This window comes from Galeopterus variegatus, unplaced genomic scaffold (genome assembly GCF_000696425.1).
Source record: "Galeopterus variegatus unplaced genomic scaffold, G_variegatus-3.0.2 Scaffold1247, whole genome shotgun sequence".
Lineage (NCBI taxonomy): Eukaryota > Metazoa > Chordata > Mammalia > Dermoptera > Cynocephalidae > Galeopterus > Galeopterus variegatus.
Window position 1 is genome coordinate 247,075 of NW_007727358.1, and position 11,507 is coordinate 258,581.

General features: G+C 58.6%; 1 protein-coding gene across 2 annotated transcripts in view; it reads right to left on the bottom strand.

Moving 5' to 3' along the window:
- The window catches only part of CAMK2B (calcium/calmodulin-dependent protein kinase II beta), a 68,780-nt gene that overhangs the window by 36,263 nt on the left and 21,010 nt on the right, over positions 1 to 11,507 (bottom strand). For both annotated transcript variants that reach the window (XM_008575866.1, XM_008575864.1), the window contains exons 2-3: positions 9,384 to 9,443; positions 960 to 1,014 (exon numbers count right to left, since the gene is read on the bottom strand). The gene's annotated coding sequence lies outside the window, so the exon portion shown is untranslated. The remainder of the gene's footprint in view (positions 1 to 959; positions 1,015 to 9,383; positions 9,444 to 11,507) is intronic.

The following is an 11,507-nucleotide window of genomic DNA, read 5'->3' on the forward strand; positions in this document are numbered from 1 at the left end:
TGGGCAGCGGCCACTGTGTCCCAGGTCAGTCCCTGGCTGGCGATTTGAGGTGGTATCCTGTGGGACACACAGGGGTACCCGAGAGGTGGCCAAGTCCCTGCAGGGACAGTGTCAGCCTCTCTTGACTAGAGGACCCCACGTGGCAGAGGCCTCCTCAGGCCTGCATGCCCCACAGACTGGGCATCTGTCATTTGGGGGAGGAAGGGCTGAGAGGGCAGCCTCCATGCAGGTGTCCTGTCCCGTGGGCAGTCATGGGAGGAGGGGGGCATCCAGGTAACTGTGGCAATGGCACTGCCACCAGGCGTCTCTGGCTGTGCAGCTGTCTGGAGGCCCCAGGGGCAGGCTAAGGCCTAGCCCCTGCCCAGCCCAGGGTCCTGGAGCAGCACTGACACAGACAGCTAAATATAGTGCTGCTTAGCAGGAGCTGTCAAGAGTAAGGAGATGACATCACCGCTTCTAAATCCGGCAGGAAGCGAGAGGTGGCAGTGGCCCCAGACGCCTTCTCGCTCAGCTACTGCACATGCACACATGCACATGCGTGCAAACACACTCATGCACACCCACCCCCACACACGCATGCACTTGTGCTTTCACACACACGCCAGCCGGCGGTGCCCCAGTCCAGCTGGGATGAGGGCACCGAGGGACACAGGATGAATGAAGCTGTTAACTGCTCCTCCGGGTCCTCCCTCCTCTCCCTGAGCCCGGCCTCTGGTGTGCCCAGCGTGTAGAGGGGTGGGCCCAGGCAGTCAGCTCTCTCCCCACAGGACTTGAACAAGGAGCAAAGTAAAGGAGGAGAGGCGAGGGTGGCTGGCAGCGCAGGGACCTGCAGCCCAGGTACACTTGAGGGAGGGGCTGGACCCGGGTTGGGACTGCTCCTTGGGCGAGGGAGGCTGCGGCCCCCACCTGCCGGATGCTGGAAGTGGGTGAGGGTGAGAGTCCGCTGTGCCGGCACTTACAGATCGAAGACCAGGTAGTGGAAGCCCTCCTCGGAGATGCTGTCATGGAGACGCACTGTGGGGACAGAGAAGCCATGAGGGGCGGGCAGTAGCTCAGGACACAGCCCACTGCCTGCCTCCACACCTGTCCAGGCACACAGGGCAGCCGTGCAAGCCCTCAGGGAGGGACCCCCTGCCAAGAGCCCTGGGGCCACCACAGGATGGGGCTGGGAAGGGCGCTGGTGGGCAGGCGGGAGGGCAGGGCCTAGTGGAGAGCTTTGGACACCAGGCCAGCATCCACTGGGCCTCTAGGCAACGCCCTACCCTTCCCTCCCCCCAGCCACCTGTCTGGCCTCCTATTTCCTCCTGCCAGAGGGAGACCAGGCCTGGTGGGCCCCACCTGGGGCCTCAGTGGCTCCTAACACCAGGGAGGGCAGCAGGAGGAGCTCACAGAACCAAGCCCCAGACAGGAGCCCTAGAGAAGCTTCTCAGGAGAGAGAAGCTGACCTCAGTCCTCAGCTCCACTTTTCTGCCAGGGCCCCCCACCCAGAGGGAGACCCAACCAATGTGGCATCACCCAAGGGCTTGGCCCCTGAGTTCCGACTACAGAACCGATGGGGTCAGCTGGATGGAGCGTGGTCACTGTCTCCCTCAGGACCACTGTTTCCATGGCTTCCCAAGAGGGCCTGCTGCTTCTCACCCCCCACCCTACACCCCACCTGGCTTGGGGCAAGAGCCAGTGGGGATGCAACGAATGAATGGGTGGGGGAAGGAGCGAGGGCACAGCCAGGTGACGTGGCACCAAGCGAGCACCCCACGCCTGCCTCTCCTTGAGCTGAAACGCGCCTGCACTAGGCAGCAAACGTTTTCTCATTCTGGATACTGTCTCCCACGTGCCAATTCTGCCCTTTGCTGGGATGACAACGATGACAGCCAGCACACGCTGAGCACTCTGTGTGCCAAGGCTGTTCCAGGCACTTTGCATATATTAATTTAGTTGATCTTTCCAACCACCCCTAGAGGTTACAGGTGAGGAAGCTGAAGCACAGAGAGGTTAAGTAACCAGCTGAAGGTCACACAGCTCACAGAAGGCAGAACAGGGCTGTGGACTTGGGTCTGTCCAGCTCCAGGGCCCGCACTGCACTAGCACTGCTGCTTGGCCACCCCCCAGCTCCTCAGGTCCTGGGCAGAGGGACCTCCGAGGTCTGGCTCTCCCCCACTACTGGAGATGGGGCCCCGGGCACTGAAAGGGAGAAGTGCAGCCACCTCTTCCCAAGTCCCGCAGGCCCCTCGGGCCTCAGACACAAACAGCCAACTCAGCTCCAGCCCCTTCCCCGTGCCCTCCAGCGCTGTCCTAGTTTCTCGCTGGCTGCCAATGCCAGCCCTCCCCGGGCTCTGGTCCTCCAGGGCCCAGCCGATTGCGTCCTTGCAGACCTGGAACTCTAATCTCGCCCTGGGGTCTGAGTCCCACCCCGCTGATCCCTGGCTCCAGTGGCCCCAGACCAATGCCCTTCTCAGCACCTATGCCTCAGGCAAAATGCCCCGCACCGGAGGGCAGGCTACCCAGCCCCTTCACACAGCCAGAACACTTGGGGCCAGCTCCTCCTCTACCACTTGCCCCAGCTGTGTGACCCCGGGCAGGTCACTCAGCCCATCCAAGCCTCAGCCTGCTCCTCTGCAAAATGGGATCAAATAGCTCCCGCTCATGGGATCATTGTGGAGGCTAATTACGGAACCTGCGAGAAGCTCAGCAAACCACAGCCCTGTTACTGCCGATGTCACCATCATCATCCGAGCGTGAGGAATCCCAGGTGACTGAGCTTAGCAGCATGGCGGAGGCCCGCCTGGGGGGCCTGGGCTGCTTTTCCAAGCCCAGAGCAGAGAGACAGGGCCCAGGGGCAGCCAGCCAGCTGTGCCACATCTGCGCAGCCCCATCCTCCCACTCCCTGATCCACATCTCTGCTCAGGCCCAGCAGCCCACCTTCCCCCCTCTGCCTCACCTGGCCCCACCCTCAAAGTGTGAGGTCTCCCACGGCCGGTCCTCTGCGAGCTCTCTGGGCAGAGGGCAACTCTTGCCCACTAGGGTAGTCCTGGAGCCAACACTGACCTCAGCCAAGCAGAGCCCTCACTGGCCAAGGCTCATGCCTGTGACCAACACCCCCACTTCCCACACACCCCTCCCCACTGACTTTTGTCCCAAGAGCACAGGTGACCCCTGGACTCCCCGCTTCTGCCTAGATCCCCACATCACCAGGCTGGCCTGCATCTCCCTAAGACCTGGCGGGTCCCTGGGACTCACTGGCAACCCCTTCCTAGGACCCCCCTGCAAAATCACTACAGTTAAACAGAAGCCCACCCCTCCAGATTCCTTTCTAGTGAGGGCCACTGAATAAGTCCAGTTGGGGGCCCAGCAGGTTGGCCCCTCTGAGCTGCCCCACCCACCCCAGCTGCCTCCATCTGGGACACGCTGTAGGAACATCACCCACTGGCAGCAAAGAAGCCCTAGGGGCCATGGAGCTCACCCTGTAGAGCCCCCGTGGGCAGTGGCTCCAGGGCAGGCTCCAATCCTCCATGAAACCACCTTGCTGCTCCCCGGGGTGCCACAGGACCATGCTCATGGTGGGGGCTGCCCTTGCCCATAGGCCTCACCACCCCCTCCCGGCGCAAGCAAGCGGCTCCTGGCCCAGAAGCAGGTCCCTCGGGCCACAGGGAGCCCCTGGGGGTTGTGGGGCAAGTCAAGGCGGTGTGCATGTGCACACAGTTTTAACATTTAAAAAACAGTTACGCACTTATTTTAATGGTTTAGAAGAAAACCTAACTAGCACATCAGACCTGTGAAATCACAGACAGGGCTAAGTAAAAAAGTAAATTGTGACAAAATCTATTTAAATAAAAACAGTATGCAAATAACATCATGGGCAGCATACAGAGGTGGTAAATAAATAAAGTCCTATGTAGTAACTTAAGAGTCAAGGGCTAACCAGCTGCACGGGACAAGCTCACAGGGATGACCTGCTCAGGGACGTGGCCTCTTCCCTCTTCTTCCTCTGCTTTAGGCTCCCTTCTGCTGGGGCCACCCCTCCTCCAGGCTGCTCCCCTGTTGGGCAGGGGTTCAAAGGCCAGGGCTGCAGCCTGGCCCTAGGCCCGAGTTGGGCTGCTGCTTCCTGCGCTGGAGCCTGGCTGGGTTCAAGGACAAGGGGGCTTTGGGGAGTCTTTCTGCCCTTCCCAAACAGCCTCTCAGACCCTTTCTCTGGACACCCGTGAGGCCCACGGCTTGCAGAGGCACTGACCCTGGGCCATGCAGTGCCACTCTGGTAGCCTGTGAGCAGAGCTGCCTGACAACAGCGCTGTGAACCATTTGCCTTCTCCCTGTCCTCAGCCTGCCCGGCCTCGGTGTGCCCAGTTCATCAGTGGAGCACCAGCCAGGGAGGACGGTTCCAGCCCAAACCAGGTGGTAAGGATTCTCCAACTTTCTGAGCCAGGCCCAGGGGAGGACAGGTCAGGGGAGTGGCTGAGGGCCCCGAGCAGGGCTGAGGGCACTGTGACTCTTCCATGAGGCTCTGCCACCGTGGCTCTGCCTCATCTCTGTCAACCCAGGGCCCTGGGGGCATCCAGGGAGGCTTGGGACCCACTCTCCTATGGCACTAGTGAAATGAGGACAGCGGCTCATGGCCATGTCTCCCCTCCCAGGACCTCATCTGGCGAGGGGCAGGTGTCAATAAATATGTGCTGAACAGGGACTCCCTGAACTTCCCCAGGGATGGTGCTGACGTGAGGCTATCGGGGAACAGTTGGGTGTAGCAGGGCACAGCCCGTCCTGGACACCTAGACAGGGCACAAACAACCTGTGCTCAGGGATAAGCACTCCACAGACGTCAACACCATTGTCACCAGCACCATTGCCTGCTGCAGGGAGCCAGCCCCATACTCACCCTAGAAGCTGGGTCCACAGGGGCTCTGGGGCTGACGACCCCCTTCACCAAACCCACATGGGCACTGTGGCTGGGCTCTGACCTGGGGGCCCTGCATCCACGGGGTTCAAGGAGCCCTGATCATCTGGGGGCTTGTTTATTACACCTTCTCCTTCCAGATGACCCCAATGGCAGTCCCCTGACACCTGGGGCCATGCATCGCCCACGCCCCTGGGCTCATTGCTGGGGTCTTCTTCCTGGGGGGCTGTCTGCTGGCACAAGACATGTAGGGTGTGAAGACCAGGGTGACAGCCTGGACAGGGCTGGATGGCTTCGTCCCCCCAGTTCTCCTGCTCTCTCTGAGGAGACACTGAACTCCCAGAAGGAAGCTCTTGGCCAGGCCCTGCCTCAAATACCCAGTGCAAGCCAGAGAGCCTGGGGCCAGTGGCTGCGGGCAGTGGGTCTGCAGCTGGTGCTCGGCGCCAGGCTCGGGCATCCTTCACAACATGTCAGCTCAGGCCAGGGACGCCAATGGGCCCACGACCTCCATGCTCATCATGGTGGCTGCAAAACGCATCCAAACCCCTTCCAATGCTCCTCCTCTAAGAGGGAGCTTGATTCTTTGCCTCGTGTGTGGGCTTCAGGTAAACAGAGTAAGGCAGAAGTGATCCCTCCTAGCCTAGGTCATAAAAAGGCACCGCAGGTCCTCAAAAGGTAAAACAGTTTCTGTGTGTCCAGCAAGTTCACAGCTGGGCATGTACCCAAAGGACAGAAAGCAGGGACGGTGGACGTGCGTACAGCCACAGCCACATCCACGGCAGCACATTCACAATGGTCACGAGGTGCAGAAAACCCATCGAGGAACGAGTGGATAAGCAAAGTGTGCTCTGGATGCAGAACTGATGATTATTCAGCTTTGAAGAGGAAGGAAATTCCGACACACGCTACAACATGGATGGACCTTGAGGACGTTATGCTCAGTGAAATAAGCCACTCACAAAATGACAAATGCTCTGTGAGCAGGCACACTGACAGAGACAGAAAGCAGAATGGTGGGTGCCAGGGGCTGGGGGACGGGGGCAGAGGGCAGGGGGTTAATGACTAACGGGCAGAGTTTCAGTTTGGGGATGATGAAAACATTTTGGGTATAGATAGCGGTGACAGGCACTGTGAATGTATTTAATGACACCCAACTGAACACTGGCAAATGGTTAAAATTAATATTACTACGTTATGTGTATTTTACCATCACTTTTTAAAAAGGCATGTGTTCCTCGTTCTCTCTCTATTCCTCTCTCTCTCTCTCTATCTCTCTTTCTGTTTCTATCTCTGCCTCTGTGTGTGTCTCTCCCTCTTTCTCACTCTCTGCCTGTCTCTGTGTCTCTCCTGCTCTGTTTCTATCTCTCTCTATCTCTCCGTGTGTGTGTGTCTGTCTCTCTCCTCCTCTCTGTGCCTGTCTCTGTCTCTTCTTCTCTGTCATCACTTGCTCTGGGGGAGCCTGCTGCGATGTTATGAAGATACTCAAGTGGCCCTGTGGAGATGGCCTCATGGAGAGGAACTGAGGCCCCTGCCGAAAGCCACGTGAGGAGCCCCTTGGAAGCAAATCCTGCAGCTCCGGCCAAGCCTTTCGAAGACGCAGGCCTGGCCAGTGTCCACACTGCCTGAAGCTGTGAGCGGGGCCCACGACGTCTGTCCGCGCAGCCGCCCTGGGCCCTGGCCAAGAGGGCCCAGCTCTACTGGTGCTGTCTTGAAATTCTTAATAATTTCTCAGCAAAAGACCCCACACTTTCATTTTGCACTGGGTCCCACAAAGGGTGGGGCAGCTGTGGCTGAAACTGGGAGGCAGTCCACGCTTACTGGTCTAACAGGGGGTGACCTGTTCTGCAGCATGGATGGCAGCTGCACTCGTGAAACCACCCGGTGAAGAGGGGTATCCGCATTCCCACCCCACAAACGGGGGGCCTGTGTCTCAGGGCAGCTCATCAGCCCCAGCCCAGGTCTGTGTCCTCTGCACTCCAAGCATGTCACTAAGAAAAGAGGGGACTTCACAGTTCACGCCTGGCTCTCCACGTGGATCATTCTGGCTCTTCCTCCCTGTGAGGGGAGCAAGAGCATCTCCATTCTACAGAGGAGGAAACTGAGGTAGGCTCCTTCCTCCCTGGGCCTGACATACAACTGCTTCCTCTCCCAGGGCAGCCTGTGAGCAGCCTTCTGTCCAGAGGTGGGGCTGGGTGGACTCGGGGGGAGGCTGGGGACTGGCTCACAGAGCAAGGGGCTCCCCTCATCTCGCCTACAATTCTCACTGACTACTCACTTCTAGAGAGTCCCCCGAGACTACAGAGAACCCCACAGCCTCAGATCTGCCTGCTCTGTGTTCTGCAACGTGCTGCTCTGGGGACCCAACCTCACTGGCCACTGCAAGGAACGTCAGCGACCACTCCAGAGGGATTGCTTGGAACCAACCCAGAACCACACTGGGGATCCAGGCAGAGCAGAGAGACATCTTGTTGAAGAACTACCTGGATAACATCAACCCAAACAACACCTGGGTCTTCTCCACTAAATAAGGAGATCCCTGCAAATCCACTCAGAAGGGGTGGCCCATCCCTTCATTGGTGCAGGGGAGAGTTGGGGGTAGAGAGGAAGAGAGAGATGGACCCAGAGGGGTGGGACAGGGAAGGACGAGGGAAGGGGTTTAGGAAGAGTTGGATGGGGAGGTGGCATCTTTCAGGAGCCTCAGAAAGAGGGTCACACAATGTAAAGTAGACCAGGACCTGGAGGCTGAACCTGGGTGGGCAAAGGGTCAATGGCCTGGTGGTGAGGTCTGACTGAGGCTCTTGGCACAGTGGTGCCAATGGGGACCCCACTGTTTGCTGGAACATCTTCTACAGCCAGTGCAGAGTGGGCCTGAGGCCCCTGTGGACACCTCATCGAGATCCAGAGTCCTGCCGTCCCCACCCCCCAACTCCGCCCTGGCCTCTTGAGTCAGGCTTTCTGGAGGTGGGGCCAGGCTTGTCCTAAGGGACACTGATTGATTGAGATTGAGTCTGTGATTAAAAGGCCGGGGGCTAGAGGGGCTGCCCAGGATATGGGGGACTTGCCCTTTCCCTCCAGCTCCTGGGCCAGGGGGCAGCTGAGGGTCCCCAGCACCACCGAGGACTACAGAGAAGCAGCAGCAGGGACTCCTAGAACCAGCTCTGGGAGCCGGATGGAGCCCTCCTGGAGCTCCTGTGGTCCCAGCAACCTTCCCCACGTGGCCAAGGCAGACCCGGACCCTTTCCTCTCCCCGCCTCGCCCCTCCCTGCCCTCTGTCCCAGAAAGTGGCTGCCACCCCGAGGCGATGGCTGCTCCTGGTCTCCTCAGAAGTCCCCAGAGGGGCCAGTGTCAGGGGAGGACAGGCAGCTGGACACACCAGCACACATGCATGCACGTGTGCACGTTTGATCTAGGGGGCCGTAGCAGGGACTGCGCTGGAGCCACAGAGGGTGAGGCATAGGCAGGATAGCCGAGGGATCCTGCGGAGGCCTGAGCTGACTTCCAGGGTCTGCACGGCCTGGGGTCCTTGTGACTCCTAGAACTGCATTTACTACTCCAACATGGGACTGGGGCTGGGGAGCCCAGACCTAGAGTCCCAGCCAGCCATGCTTCATGTGGGCAGACGGGCCAGGACCCTGTCAAAGCCTTGGCTCCTGTCTACCCCAGGTGCAGATGGGTGGGGCTGCCAGAGACAACAGGAGGCTCTGTGCCAAAAGCCCACCTCCTCTTGGAGATGAGGCCAGACCAGGCCACCTTGGAGACCTTCCCCATGTGCCCAGCCAGCAAGGCTCAGATGGCCTACTGGCCCCTGGGCTCCAGGCTCCAACTGCCCCCATGGGGCACCTGACGCTGGGCTAATGGTCACTCTCCCCAAACCATGGTTCCAGGAGCCCTGGGCTAGCAGAAGGGGACGTGCAGAGGCTCTGAGGCCATGGGCTGAAGGTGGTGAGGTCTTTGAGTGGCCTCTGCTTTCCAAACTGTTCCTTTGTAATCGGGCTATCCTGTGGCTTTTCTGAAGCCACAGAATGTTTAGGCCCCTGTGTGTTTTTGCCAGAATCTCAGCCCCAAGTTATGGGAGCCACACGCTGGGTGCCAGTCCCATTGAGGGCTCTTGAGGAATGTGTCAGTTCCCTTCCTCAGCAGCCATTGTCACCCAATGGCCTGGATGAAGACGCAAGGAAAGAGAAGGGATCTGTCCAATCAGCAGAGCTGGGCACCCAGGAGCCCTGCCTCTGACCCCGAGTGGGGCCGTCCCCTCCTCCCCACATGTCAGGGAGGTCCCCACTCTGCCTGTCCCCAGGAATCACATCAGACAGGATGGGGTCCTCAAGGTCAGAAGAGGAAACAAGGTGTCCTCAGGGGCTTCAGGTGGGATATTTCAAAGAGAAGGAAGGCCTTTGGCATCTCTCTGAAAGTCTGATCTCAAAAAGGGAAAGAGCGCTGTCCTGGAGAAAGAGTAGGGACCCCCCGAGCCCCTGTCCTCCTGGGGGCTGCTCACCAATGTTGGAGTGTTTCAGAAGGCGGCAGATCCGAGCCTCTCTCTCCAGCTTCTGGTGATCTGGGGACAGAAAAGGAAAAGGTATCACCTCGTGCCTCAGCAGCTGGTGACCCACAGACTGTCCAAGTCAGAAGAGGCCCACGCGGGTGTGCAGCAGCCACCCACCGCAGCTGTGGGGACGGGCCCACCCACCGCCTGGCCTTCCGGGCTGCACCTGCAGAGAGGAGGTACCACCACCATGTTGGGGCAGGGCCACTCTGGCAGGTGTTCGGAGAGGCCCGTGGGGGGCAGCGAGAGGTACCAACTCGGGCTAAAAGTTCCCCCAGGGGATTCAAAGAACACAAAGTGCCTCATGTCAGGGGAACACCAACTTAATCCTTCACTCATTTGTCCCAATTCCATACTCTGGAGCTTTCTATAGAAGCCAAATCTGTTCTTCATGGATGGGTGGTGGGGTTGGCGGAACACGGCTGTCTGCCAGGCGGGGCTGTTCGAACAGTGACGGGGTGGCGGGGGGATGCAGCCTCAGAAGAGCCAGAAGCATCAGAGAGGAAAACCCACCTGGGCAAGAGGAGTAAATTGGTGGACACAGCCCCTCAGAGCACAGTGCCCATGCGGCTCTTCCTCCTACCCCAGGGAGGCACAGGGACAACTGGCTGCAGGGCCACTGGGCCCCCAAAGGATCAAGCAATTTATGAGCCAGGAATTTTATATTTCAAACAGTGGTGCTAGGAGGATTTAAAAAGTGGGTGGAGATTGTAATAACAAAAAACAAAAGCTCACATCTCCATTGACAGGAGAAAGGGGAACTCCACGTTGCCATAGTCACACACAATAAGGAACAGCGAAGAAACAAAGCTCTCCACTACACCCGACGACTACGCGTGAGTATCACCCCAACATCCCAGTGCAGTGCTGAGGGGAAAAGCACCAACAAAGGAGTACCCAAAATATGCTTTCATAAAGGTCAAAACCAGACATGTCACAGCATGTCACCAGCATGCACAGCAACCGTGCAGACAGGCAAGTGGATTTTCCGAGGTCAGGATGGAGGCTGCCTCCGGGTGGCACAGGATCAGGGAGGGGGCATCAGTGTCTGGGTCCCCATGACTGCTGAGTGCTGAGCCCCTCATGGGGAAGGCAGGCACATCATTAATACACCAAACAAGACTGCAGGGGGAGCCTTCTTCCCCACCAGCAGGCAGAGCAAAGCTGCCAATTAAAAAGGGTCCTCAGGAAGCATGAAAGCAGTCTGCAGGCCTCTGATCCCTGCACTTGACCTGCAGGCAGGAAGGCCCGGCTGAGCCACCTCCGTGATCAGTTCCCTGAAGCAGCGTGGCTGCACTGGTTGGGGGTACAGCACACACTTGCAAACACGCACGTGCCTTCCTTGAGTGGGAAAGCCACGCCTGAAGATGGGAATGTCTGGCAGTGGCGTCCAGCTGGTTCTGCCTCCCTCCCAGGACAGGCCTCGGGCCCCTGGGAAATGCTGACCCTTCCTTGCCCTGCCCAGCTGGCTCCCATCTGCTTCTCATGCAGGTGCCTGGCACCCCACAGCAGGGATCCGGCAGAACCCCCGGCAGGTGGACAGAGTCAGACCCCACCCCATTGTACAGCCATGAGCCCGGGCATCCCCATTCCCTTGCCTGCACCCCAACTCAGCAAGCACAGAGCTGTCTTCCAAAATGCACCCCAAGTCCCCGCTGAAGTAGGGGCTGAGTCACCAGAGACATGGAGTGATGTCTGTGATGGCCAAAACCGGAGGCAGCCCAAGTGTCCGTCACTATTAGAATAGATAAACCAAACACAACCGCAGTAGAACACACGCAGCGTGGGTTCTGTTTTCTATCTGTATGAAGCTCAAACACAGCGACACTGGCTGAACATGACTGGATGAGGCACGGGGTGGCCGGGGGCCCACGAGGCCCAACTCTGGCAGAAAGCAGGGGACTGTCACAACCTTCCCAACCTACCTTTCCCAGACAGGGTGCCGTCAGCAAGGCTTCAAGTGTGCTAGGTTATGAGTTCACAGCGCTGATTTTATCTTTTATAGTGTTTTTCTTTTTCTTTTTTTTTAAAAGATGACCAGTAAGGGGATCTTAACCCTTGACTTGGTGTTGTCAG